This window comes from Pongo abelii, chromosome 12, assembly GCF_028885655.2.
Source record: "Pongo abelii isolate AG06213 chromosome 12, NHGRI_mPonAbe1-v2.0_pri, whole genome shotgun sequence".
Lineage (NCBI taxonomy): Eukaryota > Metazoa > Chordata > Mammalia > Primates > Hominidae > Pongo > Pongo abelii.
In genome coordinates, this window is record NC_071997.2 from 69,515,900 (window position 1) to 69,529,582 (window position 13,683).

Sequence of the window (13,683 nt, forward strand, 5' to 3'; positions counted from 1 at the left end):
CAAGAGGCAAACTTTTAGGGGTATTCTTGATGCTAGCGTTACTGGTTCTTTCAGTTTGCAAAAGCCTGTAAGTGAGTTACTGCTGCTGCACATTTGTCTGTCAGATTTGCCCCATCTGTGCACCATGGCTGGGACTAGTGTGAGTCAAGGGGATTCACAGAGTGCAAGATTTCAGGAGCCATTCACTTTTAGGGTGGTGCAGATGCAGAGCTCACACTTGTTCCAACCTAAGAGAATGTGCCTCCTTAAATTTTGTGCCTTATAAATTTCTCTTGCCTCACCCTAGTCCAGGCCATGAAGTGCACACATCCAAGTATGTTTTAGAAATGATACCATATGTGCTAAGGGAGGGAAAAAAGGAATGTTTCTCAACTTCTTCACCAGTAATTCTATGTTCTGAAAATTAACATGTCTTTTCAGACATCATAATATAAATGTAGAGCAATGACCTTGAAGAAAAAAACTATTCAACTTCAACAGCCTGGGTTTTTTTGTGTGTGTTTTTGCATTGTAATGTACCTAAACTTCTTTACGGTCAATTGTAAAATATTCTGATTTTCCCTCAAAATTTGCTATCATCTATCTAGCTAGCTAGCTAGGTATCAATCAATCAATTATTTGATGGGATCTTGCTGTGTCGCTAAGGCCAGAGTGCAGTGGCTCACCACAACCTCCGCTCCTGGGCTCAAGCAATCCTCCCACCTTAGTCTCCTGAGTAGCTGGGACTACAGGTGTGTGGCACCCAGACTGGCTATTTTTCTTTCTTTTTTTTTTTTTGCAGAGACCTATCTCACTATATTGCCCAGGCTGATCTTGAACTCCTGGGCTCAAGCGATCCTCCCACCTCAGCCTCTTAAAGTGCTGGGATCACAGGAATGAGCCACCATGCTTGGCTTAATTGGTTTAAATGTTACTTTAAAAAGACTCTTGCAAGTAATTAGGTTTTCTCATAAGAGAGACACCAAGATTTAGGCTCATTTCCATTTCCATTCACATTTTAAATAAGTATTAGGGCACAGCCTGCTAACTGACCCCTAATATCCATTCTACCCTTCTTTAGTAATAGAACTCTTGATTTTCAGCTGTAACACAACCGCCTAGAAAAATGATTCATTTTCTAGCCTCCCTAAGTGGAGGTTGGCGTGGCTATTTTTGTCCATTCCTTTTTGTTGACTAGAATGGGGACAACGTTGGGCCATGAAGTATAAGCCTAGGCTGAAAATGGTAGAATAGTAATCTATTATAGATCTATTATAGATTACTATTATATTACCATAATAGGATCTCTCATGACTGTGAGACTACTGTATCAGCACTGGACCTTCAATATTTTTAAAGACAGAAATAAATTTATCTTTTAATCTAAGCTGACATGTGAGGCCTTCTATTGCCTACAGAAAATCCTAATTCCAACTAAAATTCCATTAACCAGAGACTCATTTTACTAAAAATATTTTTTAAATTAACAATTGTGATAGGGTCAACATACATATATTTTAAAAAGGTAGTTGAGTCAGTGTAATTTGTTCTTAGCCATTAGCTAAAGTCAGACACACTGAAGGAAGGGTAGCTTCGTACAGGGGAGGTAGGAAATTCCAGAAAATAAACTGTTTTGCCTAACTAAATCATCATTAAAAAGGTAAAAGCAGATTGGAGGTATTCCAGAGAGAGAAGCAGATACACTGAGGCTGATTCCCAGTTGTTCCTGAGGCCCAGCTTGTATTCTTTGCCTAGGGCTTGGCAAAATATCTTTATGTCTTTGTAACTTTATCCTTTCTGTTTAAGCAAGAAAATTCAAATACATGTCTTGTTTCTATTACTCATAACTGAAAAAAAAATACTAACCAATAGAACAGCTAATATATATAGGAGCATATCATTTATTCAGTAGTATTGAGGAACAGGGTATGACAGTAAGTAAAAAATTTACAGGTAAAGTAAGTTACCTTTTGTATTTCCTAGCTGTCATTGAAACTTGGCATTTTAAATTTTCTTTTAAAAACTGTGTGTTTATTATTTTACTAAATTACATTTGATTCTCATCCTTTTTATGATTTTCCTTGAAAGGTTTGACATTTTCAATTTACATATGATAGGAAATTAACACACGGATTGTGTGTTTACTGTTTTTCAGCAGGAATGGCCCTGAGACACCATTCTGCACAGTTTTACACAGACAGAAATTGAGGTAAAGAACTTTCTGGAAGGAAGCCACTATATAATGTGAAAAGCTGAAAAGGGTGCTTGCTTTGTGGTTTGAATTTGCTCCTGGGAGCAATCAGTAAGACTGCTGTGAGTTACTTTGAGTTTACCCTGAGCTTTCCACAGTTTCTGTGGTCTACTCAAGTCTGAAAACATCCAAGTGAAAACCCTCAGTCTTGCTTAGAACTTTCTAGAAAGAAGCAACAATATGAGTGAAGACTTCAGTTATTTAGCTGAGCCATAAGATACAGGATTTCCATTTTCAGAGAGGGAGCAAGTAGACAGTAGTATTGCTGTCAATCACTGGAGCTCTGCCAATCAAGATCTTTGAGGGGGCCCTTCTCCACTTGACCAGCCTCATTTCATCATGGAATGTACGGTGTGGCTCTTTTCTATGCAATCACAGAACTGTAAGCTTAATTTATTTTAATTTTTTATTGTCAGTAATTGGCTGTTTATATTATGATTTTTATGGAATTAGGTCATATAGTATTTAATAACATACTTTAGCAGATGTATGTGGGAACAATTTCATTTATGTTCCTAAATTTTTTCTAATAACTTAAATTGCATATTGTATTAAGTGCATGAATTTTATCTAGTAGCTTGCATATTTATTAATTTATATTCATAGTCAGTAAAAGGTGGTCAGCCATCATTGGAACTAACTTATCTTACTGGATGGTTGCATGTTTAATGTCAGTTTACTTCTCTAAACATTGATCTTTTTTCTTAAGCTGTTTTTTAAAAAATATTGTGGTTTTCTTATTTTGCAAACACGGAAATCAGTGGTCTGAAGTGTAGAGTTTATGTGGATTTATGATACTGAGGGGCTCATAGCTGCCTGTGGGGCAGTTTGAATTTTATTTTGCAACATAAGTATACATTTATTATCACTTTGTTTAAATTCTAGTCGGTGCTTTTTCATGAATTTTCTTAAAAATAAGTTTCAGGCGATAGGTGGAGAAATCAATCATCTGGCTGAGAAGTTGTCATTTTATGACAGTGAACACTTTGCCACCTCTGCAGTCAGTTGTCATTGAGTGCAGTTCAGCATTTTGATATACAAATAATTGTTGTGTAATTTTTTATTATTCAACTATAATTTGAGCCTGTTTTTTATCCAAAAGGTTTAATTAAATTATTTTGTCCTTTTCAATTTACAAATAATAAAACCAATTGGCCCAGATGCTGATCTTTTTAAGCATCAAAAACTCTTTAATAATTTTAACAGAAATGTTTTGATGTAAAACACATTTTCCTGCTTCCTTAAACAGAATACCGTATACTAAATGCAGTAAGAGCCTTTCATATCAAAATGTCAATTATTTTACCAAGCTTTGATGCTGCAAAGTCTTCAGGAACTACTGAGATATACAGGCATATTCCTGTGATGAGTAAGTCCTGTACTACTTTCCAACTCCATTCTTGGCTTCCATTTATCATTTTTTAATTATTGTCAGCATATCACTGATGATAATCTACTGCCTTATCTCACACATAATTGTGTAGTTGGTGATTTCCTTCCTTTTGGTTTGGCAATAGTCTACATTTTTTCAAATGAAATCTTAAATGAACTCAAATATATAAAATGAATGAGCATGGATTTGCACAGTAGAAATGGAAAAGGGGGTCCGGAGCCTTCCTGCCAAGCGTCCATACCTGGTCCCCAGTGCAGAACACTAAGCCACCTGATAAAACCCCACGGGGCCCACACAGTTTGATAACACTGGTCAAGCCTAAGAGTGACTTCCTCTGAGGGTAAATTTTAAGAAAACGTTATCTTGTACGTATCATATACAGAAGGCAACAAAAAACAGATAAGTGATCTCATTGTTCACCTCTATTAGCATAACAAACAAAAACAAAAGTACATGTATAAGGTTTGAAAATTCAAACAATATAGGAAGTTAAAACATGAAAAGAAATGCCTTCCTCAACGTTCTGCATAGCTCCATCTTACCAAGACCTTTCTTCTGAGATGTAACCACTATTACTTGTGATTCCTTTGGAAATGTATGTGACCATATGTCTATGTGCATAGGCGTATACATGTGAATAACATTTTTTATACACACAGAAGTGAATAACATTTTTAATACATACTATATTCTATTATGCACTTTTTTTACTTAATAATGTATCAGCAGTCTATTATTAATATTTTTTGTTATTAGGTGACAGTGCCTCACTCTGCCATACAGGCTGGAGTGCAGTGACACATCACGGCTCACTTCAGCTTCTACCTCCCAGGCTCAAGTGATCCTCCCACCTTAGCCTCCCAAGTAACTGGGAATACAGGCGTGAGCCATGATGCCCAGCTAATGTTTTTATTTTAACTTTTTGTAGAGACAGGGTCTCACTATATTACCCAAGCAGGTCTCTAATTCCTGGGCTCAAGCAATCCTCCTGCCTTGGCCTCCCAAACTGCTGGTATGACAGGCATGAGCCACTGTGCCTGGCCAGCAGTCTATTAATACTATTATTTTAAGAGATGGGATCTCAATCTCTGGGCTCAAGCAATCTTCCAGCCTCAATATGAGTAGCTGGGACTATAGACGGCTAGTCTTTTTTAGCATTAATTTTTCAGTTGGGTTTCACCAGGTATCTTATCCAAACTACCAGGTGTCTTATCCAAACTAACTTCCAGATCAGCAAGAGGTTACTGTGGATATGACTGTGTCTCTAATGTCTATGTCTGAGCATAATGAGACATTTTCCAAGAGAAGCATGGTGCTAAACTGCTCAGTCTTTCCCATAAACATCATTTATTCCACAATGTATCTGCAATGAAACATTACCTTCAAAATAATGTAAAAATAGCTATTCACATAGCTATCACATACTTTCAAGCTATAAGAAAACTTAATCACCATATAAGTTCTATGGAAAAACGTATTTAGAGTTCCAACTTGGAACCAGAAATACCTCTCTCTAGAGATAGCATGACACAGTGAGAAAAGCATGGGTTTTGCACACAATGAACCTGAATTTTAATCCTGGCAGTGTCACTACTTGCTTTATCATTTTTAGCAAATTACTTATCCAAGGTTCAGTTTCTCATAGGTAAAACAGAGATAATGGTATAGACAGTACATATACGTGTGTGTGTGTATATATGTGTGTGTGTATGTATAGTGTGTGTGCGTGTGTGTGTGTGTGTATCCTCAGTTGCTCTATGGATCAAGTGAGGTAACAAAATATTGCCCGGCATACAGTAGGCACTGTTAAGTTTGTTTCCTTTCTTTTTTCTTTTCTTTTTTTTTTTTTTTTTTTGAGATGGAGTTTCACTCTTGTTGCCCAGGCTGGAGTGCAATGGCGCCATCTCGGCTCACTGCAACCTCCGCCTACTAGGTTCAAGCGATTCTCCTGTCTCAGCCTCCTGAGTAGCTGGGATTACAGGCATGCGCCACCACACCTGGCTAATTTTGTATTTTTAGTAGAGACGAGGTTTCTCCATGTTGGTCAGGCTGGTCTCAAACTCCTGACCTCAGGTGATCTGCCCGCCTTGGCCTCCTAAAGTGCTGGGATTACAGGTGTGAGCCACCGCACCCGGCCCATTTCCTTTCCTCTACAGAGAAATTAGGAATTCTTAATTAGCTCCAAACTCCTGATGGAATAAAGAGGAATGGTATAGGAAGTAGGCAATGAGGGACTAGAGATTCAGAGAAACAAGTGATAGGTTTAGGTATTATTTATGGTCAGACTGGATAAGGGACCTAAAGTTTCTTGATTCTGGCTAGTGTCCCAGTCACTGTTTATTTTTGCTCTTATGGATATTGGAATTGGCCATCTCCTTTTGCCTTATATTTCTACCATCTGCTCCTTTCATTTAGCGTTTTTCCCTCTTTCTCTAGCACAACCCAGCAAGACAGAATTTAAGTCATTGGGGGAAAAAAAACAGGTGATATAAAAACAAACACTTGGAGATTGACTTATGGAATGGCTGAATGAGGAACTCAGTGAACAAACTCTCCCTCTAAAACAACAAAAATACAGGCAAACAAATAAAATGAACTATTTCAGAAGTCTGGCATTTAACAAAAGCCACAGAATGAAATGAAAACTTGTCTATTCAAAAGAAACTACTGAACTTCAATGTCCTTGAGAAAAATAGAAGCCCAGGTACCCGAGTAGAGTATGGTTCCAACATCATACAATTAATGAAAATGCTAGGTTCCAATCCTTTCTCTACTGGCAGGAGGTGGGGGACTTGTAATCTTTCCTTTATCCCTCTGAGATCAAGTTAATCTCATTTTTAACATTATTACCTATGAGAATTAAATAACCTAATATAGCGGTAACAACACACCCATGACTAGATAGGCAAAAGTTATTTACCTAAAAAAATCTGCTAAGACCAACACACAGAAGACACCATATTATTTACAATGGAATCGTTTAATAGCTTTAGGTTTTGTTCCAAAGGTGTTTTACCTTTCCATGTAGTCATCACATATTGAAATTTCTAAAAAAGAGTGACAAGCCAAAATTATACCTTGATATAAATCAAAGTGACAAAACTGAAATTCTTCAACAAAACATTTATCTGGACTGAGCCTTAATCTTTCCAGTTCATTTGTCAAAGGATGATTTAGATTTCTTCCTCTATATTAGTATAAAGCTGTCTCTCATGCCTAGCTGCTTTAGAGTTTCCTTTCCTTCCTTTTTCCTTCCCCTTCCCCTTCTCCTTCCCCTTCCTTTCCTTCTTTTTTTTTTTTTTTTGTCTGTTTTTCCTTTCCAACTTGTATTACAGGTTCAGGACGTACATGTGCAGGTTTGTTACATGAGTAAATTGCATGTCATGGGGGATTGGTGTATAGATTATTTCATCACCCAAGTAAAAAACACAGTATCCAGTAGGTAGATTTTTGATCCTCACCCTCCTCCCACCCTCCACCCACAAGTAGGCCCCAGTGTCTATTGTTCCCTTCTTTGTGTCCATGTGTACTTAATGTTTAGCTCCTACTTATAAGTGAGAACATGCAGTATTTGGTTTTCCGTTCCTGGGTTAACTTGTTTAGGATAATGGCCTCCAGCTCCATCCATATGCTGCAAAGAACATGATTTTGTTCTTTTTTATGGCTGCGTAGTATTCCATGGTGTATATATATACCACATTTTTATTATTTGGTCTACTGCTGATGGGCAATGTAGGTTGATCCAGTGTGTTTTCTATTGTGAATAGTGCTGTGATAAACATATGCATGTATGTGTCTTTACTGTAGAACAAGTTATATTCCTTTGGGTATATACCTAGTAATGGGATTGCTGGATGGAATGGTAGATCTGTTTTAAATTCTTTGGGAACAATCTCCAAACTGTTTTCCATAGTGGCTGAACTATTGTACATTCCCACCAGCAGTGTACAAGTATTCTCTTTTCTCTGCAACCTCACCAGCAACTGTTATTTTTTGATTTTTTAATGATAGCCATTCTGCCTGGTATGAGACAGTATCTCATTGTGGTTTTGATGTGCATCTCTAAAAAGATTACTGATGTTGAGCATTTTTTCTCATATACTCGATGGCCACATGTATGTATTCTTTTGAGAAGTGTCTTTTCATGTTCTTTGCTCATTTTTTAATGGGGTTGGTTGGTTGTTTTTTGCTTGTTAATTTAAGTTACTTATGGATTTTGGATATTAGACCTTTCTCAGATATGTAGTTGGAAAATATTTTCTCCAATTCTGTAGATTGTCTGTTTACTGTGGCAAGAGTTTTTGTTTTTTGTTTTTTTCTTTTTTGCTGTGCAGAAGCTCTTCATTTGATTAGGTCTCATTTATCAATTTTCTTTCTTTTTTTTTTTTCACAATTGCTACTGGAGTTTTTGTCATGAAATCTTCATCAGGGCCAATATCACATAATGGTATTTCCTAGGCTTTCTTCTAGGGTTATAATTTTACAGTTTTAGGTTTTACATTTAAGTCTTTAATGCACCTTGAGTTAATTTTTGTATGTGGTGAAAGGAAGGGGTCCAATTTCAATCTTCTGTACATGGCTATCCAGTTAACCTGGCACCACTTGTTGAAGCTTGTTTTTGTCAACTTTCTCAAAGATCAGATGGTCGTAGTTGTGTGGCTTTATTTCTGAGTTCTCTAAACTGTTCCATTGGTCTGTGTGTCTACCAGTACCATGCTGTTTTGATTACTGTACCCTTCTAGTATAGTCTAAAGTCAGATAGTGTGATGCCTCAAGCTTTGTTCTTTTTGCTTAGGATTGCATTGGCTATCCAGGCTATTTGTTGCTGCTGTTGTTGTTCCATATGAATTATGGAATAGTTTTTTTTTTCTAATTTTGTGAAAAATGCATTGGTAATTTTGATAGAAATAGCATTGAATCTGCAAATTGCTTTAGGCAATAAGGCCATTTTAATATTGATTTTTCTGATCCATGAGCATATAATGTTTTTCTACCTGTTTGTGTCATCTCTGATTTCTTTCAACAGTGTTTTGTAATTCTCATTATAGAGATCTTTCTCCTCCCAGTTAGCTGTATTCATAGGCTCTCTCTCCTCTCTCTCTCTCTCTCTGTGTGTGTGTGTGTGTGTGTATGTGTGTGTTATTGTGAATAGGACTGTGTTCTTAATTTGGCTTTCAGCTTGAATGTTATATAGACTTGTAGGTGTATAGAAATGTTACTGATTTTTGTACAGTAATTTCGTATCCTGAAACCTTACTGAAGTTGTTTATTGGATCTAGGAGCTTTGGGGCAGAAACTATGAGGTTTTCTCAATATAAGATCATAACATTTAGGAAAAGTGATTGACTTCTCTTCCTATTTGGATTGTTTCTATTTCTTTCTCTTGTGTGAATGCTCTGGCTAGGACTTCCAGTACTATGTTGAATAGGAGTGGTGACAGTGGGCATCCTTGTTTTGTTCTGGTCCTCAAGGGGAATACATTCAGCTTTTGCCCATTCAGTATGGTGTTAACTGCAGAACTGTCATAGATGGCTCTTATTATTTTGAGGTATGTTCCTTTAATACCTAGTTTGTTAAGGGTTTTTAACATGAAGGGATGTTAAATTTTATTGATAGCTTTTTCTGCATCTACTCAGATAAACATGTAGTTTTTTGGTTTTTTTTGAGACAGTCTCACTCTGTCACCCAGGCTGGAGTGCAGTGGCACAGTCTTGGGTGACTGAAACCTCCACCTTCTGGGTTCAAGCGATTCTCTTGCCTCAGCCTCCCAAGTAGCTGGGACTACAGGCGCCCACCACCACACCTGGCTAATTTTTGCATTTTTAGTAGAGACGGTGAAATTTCAATTTCACCATTTTGGCCAGGCTGGTCTCGAACTCCTGACCTTAGGTGATCCACCCGCCTCAGCCTCCCAAAGTGCTAGGATTACAGGTATGAGCCACTGTGCCCAGCCATAAACATGTAGTTTTTGTCTTTAGTTCTGTTTATGTGATGGATCACATTTACTGATTTACATATTTTGAACCAACCTTACATCCCAGGAATGAAACCTCCTTGATCATGGTGGGTTAGCATTTTGATGTGCTGCTGGGTTTAGTTTTCTAGTATTTTGTTAAAGATTTTTGCATCTACATTCATCAGAGGATATTGACCTGAAGTTTTCCTTTTTTGTTGTGTCTTTGCCAAGTTTTGGTATCAGAAGGATGCTGGTCTCACAGAATGAGTTAGAGAGGAGTCCCTCATCTTATTTTTTTTGGAAAGTTTCAGTAGGATTGGTTATCAGCTCTTCTTTATATGTCTGGTAGAATTCAGCCATGAATCTGTCCAGTCCAAGGCTTTTTCTGTTTGGTAGGCTTTTTATTACTGATTTGATTTCAGACCTTATTATTGGTCTGTTCAGGGTTTCAATTTCTTCCTGGTTCAGTCTTGGGAGGTTGTGTGTTTCCAGTAATTTACTCATATCTTGTAGGTTTTCCAGTTTCTGTGCATAGAGGGATTTGTAATAGTTTCTGAATGTTTTTCCTATTTCTGTGGGGTTGGTGGTAATGTCTCCTTTGTCATTTCTGGTATTTATTTGAATCTTCTCTTTTTTCTTTATTAGCCTAATGAGCAGTCTGTCAATCTTATTTATTCTTTAAAAAAACCAACTTTTGGGTTCATTGATCTTTTTGTACTGTTTTTCAAGCCTCAGTTTCATAGACTTCAGCTCTGATTTTGGCTGTCATCTTCTGCTAGCTTTGGGTTGGTTGTTCTTGATTCCCTAGTTCCTCTAGGTGTGGTATAAGGTTGTTAATTTGAGCTCTTTCTAACTTTTTAATGTGGGCACTTGGTGTTACAAGCTGTCCTCTTAATACTGCTTTAGCTGTGTCCCAGAGATTCTGGTATGCTGTATTTTTGTTTTCATTTGTTTCAAAGAATTTCTTGATTTCTGCCTTATTCGTTTACCCAAAAGTCATTTAGGAGCAGGTTAATTTCCAACATGGTTTTGAGAGATGGTCTTAGTATTGATTTCTGTTTTTATTGTGCTGTGGTCTGAAGGTATAGTTAGTATGATTTCAGTTATATTGAATTTGTTGAGAATTGTGTTATGACTGAGCATGTGGTTGATTTTGGAGTATGTACCATGTGCAGATGAAAATAGTGTACATTCTGTTGTTGGTCAGAGTGTTCTGTAGATGTCTGTTAGGTCCACTTAGTCAAGTGACAAGTTTAGGTTCTGAATATCTTCATTAGTTTTCTGCCTGGACGGTCTGTCTAATATTGTCAGTGGGGTGTTGAAGGCTCCAATTATTATTGCGTAGTTATCTCTCTGTAGGTCCCTAAGAACTTGTTTTATGAATCTGGGTGCTCCAGTGTTGGGTGCATATTATTTAGGATAGCTAAGTCTTCTTATTGAATTGAACCCCTTACCATTATGTAATGCCCTTCTTTGTGTTTTCTGATCTTTGTTGGCTTAAAGTCTGTTTTGTCTAGCATTAGAAGAGCAACCCCTCCCCTTTTTTGTTTTCTGTTTGCTTGGTAGATTTTTCTCTATCCCTTTACTATGAGCCTATGGGTGTCAATGCACGTGAGATGGGTCTCTTGAAGACAGCATACAGTTGGGTCTTCTTTATCCAACCTGCTCTTCTGTGCCTTTTAAGTGGTGCACACAATGGCAGGTTGGATAATTTACATTCAAGGTTAATATTGTCATATGTGGATTCGGTTCTATCATTGTGTTGTTAAGCTAATTGTTATATAGATTTGATTGTGTAGATGCTTTACAGTGTCCATGGTTGATATGGTTTGTCTCCGTGTCTCCACCCAAATCTTATGTCGAATTGTAATGCCCAATGTTGGAGGAGGGACCTGGTGGGATGTGACTGGATCATGGGGCAGGTTTCCCCACCTTGCTGTTCTTATGATACTGAGTGAGTTCTCATGAGATCTGGTTGTTTGAATGTGTGTATTCCTTCTGCTCCCACCATGTAAGATGTGCTGGCTTCCCCTTTGCCTTCTGCCATGATTTTAAGTTTCCTGAGGCCTCCCTAGCCATGTCTCCTATACAGCCTGCAGAACTGTGAGTCAATTTAACCTCTTTTTAAAATAAATTACCCAGTCTTGAGTAGTTCTTTATAGCAGTGTGAGAACAGACTAATACAATGGTCTATGTATTTAACTGTTTTTTTGTGGTGGCCAATAATTATCTTTGGTTTCTATGTTTAGCACTCCCTTAAGGACCTCCTGTAAGGCAGGTCTGGTGATAACAAATTCCCTTAGCATTTGCTTTTCTGAAAAGAAATTTATTTCTTCTTTTCTTATGAAGTTTAGTTTGGCTGGATATGAAAATTCTTGGTTGGAATTTCTTTTCTTTATGAATGCTGAATATAGGCTCCCAATCTCTTCTGGCTTGTAGGGTTTCTGTTGAAAGGTCTGTGGTTAGCCTGGTGGAGTTCCTGTAAAGGTGACATGCCCTTTCTCTCTGCCTTTACCATTTTTTCTTTCACTTTGATCTGGGAGAATCTGATGACCATATGACTTAGGGATGGTCATCTTATATAGAATCTCACAGGGGTTCTTTGAATTTCCTGCATTTGAATGTTGACCTCTCTAGCAAGGATGGGGAAATTTTCATGGACAATATCCTTGAATATGTTTTCCAAGTTGCTTGCTCTCTCTCCCTCTGTTTCAGGGATGCCAATGAGTAGTAGGTTTGGTTTCTTTACATAATCTCATATTTCTTAGGGGTTTTGTTAGTTCATTCTTTTTTTTTTCTTTATTGTTGTCTGACTGAGCTGTTTAGAAGAATTGGTCTCCGAGCTCTGAGATTCTTTCCTCAGCTTGGTCTATTCTGCTGTTAATACTTCCGATTGTATTATGAAATCCTTCCAGTGAGTTTTTCAGCTCTATCAGATAATTTTGGTTCTTTCATAAAATGACTATTTCATTTTTTAGCTCTTGTCTCATTTTACTGGATTCCTTGGATTACATTTCAACTTTCTCCTGAATCTTGATTATCTCTATGGCTATCCAGATTCTGAATTCTATGTCTGTCATTTTAGCCATTTCAGCCTGGTTAAGTATCATTGCTGTGGAGCCAGTGTGATTGTTTTGAGGTAAGAAGACACTGGGTTTTTGAGTTGCCAGAGTTCTTGCACTGGCTCTTTCTCATCTCTGTGGGCTGATGTTCCTTTAATCTTTGAAGCTGCTGTCCTTTGGATGCAGTTTTTTACTTTTACATTATTTGATGCCATTGAAGGTTTGACCATGGTATAAGTTGTGTTCAGATGACTGGCTTTGTTTTTGGATTATTTCAGGGGGCCAAGGCTCTCTTAGCACTCGTGGGCTGCATGCTCTAACCCACAGGGCCTGGTACCAGACCCACGGCTTTGTTATCTGGGACCTCAAAGTTAAGCACCTGCTGTGCTCGAGGAGCTGAGATGTTCCCAGTCTGCTGGCAAGATCACCTTGATGTGGGGTGCTGGCAAAAGCATTTCATCAGGGTGGCAGCAATGGGGTTCCATACTGATGGGGCAGTGGGGACTGTGCATGTGCACTTGCACTGGTGGCAACAATGAGATGGGGTGCGCATACACCAGCAGGGATGGGGCAGCAGTGCCTACATGCTGGCAGGGGCAGGGTGGCAGGGTCTGTGTGCATATGCTTACACCAGCAATGGCGGAGTGGCAGGGTGCACACATGTGTGTACTGGAGGGGGCAGGGTAGGGTCAGGGTGGTAGTCACGAGGTCTGTGCACAAGCCCATCAGTGACAACAGGGTGGTGAGGTCTGTGTACACATGCATGCCATCAAAGCGGTGTGGGGAGGTGGTGGGTGGGTGTGCATCAGCAGGGGCCTGTCTGCTGAAGCTCTCCTATAGTTATAGAGTATCCTTTCTTTAAAGCACCAGTCTTACAATTATAAGACCTTTCTTCCTCTCATTTCAAAATAGCATTTTAAAAACAATCTTAACCCAAGCCATCCAATCCATACCGTACTGTAAACTTATGGGCTCACAAACATAAATGCAGTGTTGCAGTACAATAGATTTTCTTGGATATTACTTTTAAATCATCAAAAAT

The 13,683-nt window shown here is 38.2% G+C and overlaps 1 protein-coding gene across 50 annotated transcripts in view; it reads right to left on the reverse strand.

The window, feature by feature from the left end:
• Positions 1 to 13,683, reverse strand: part of EHBP1 (EH domain binding protein 1) — a 375,583-nt gene that overhangs the window by 158,685 nt on the left and 203,215 nt on the right. The gene's annotated exons all lie outside the window — the stretch shown is intronic.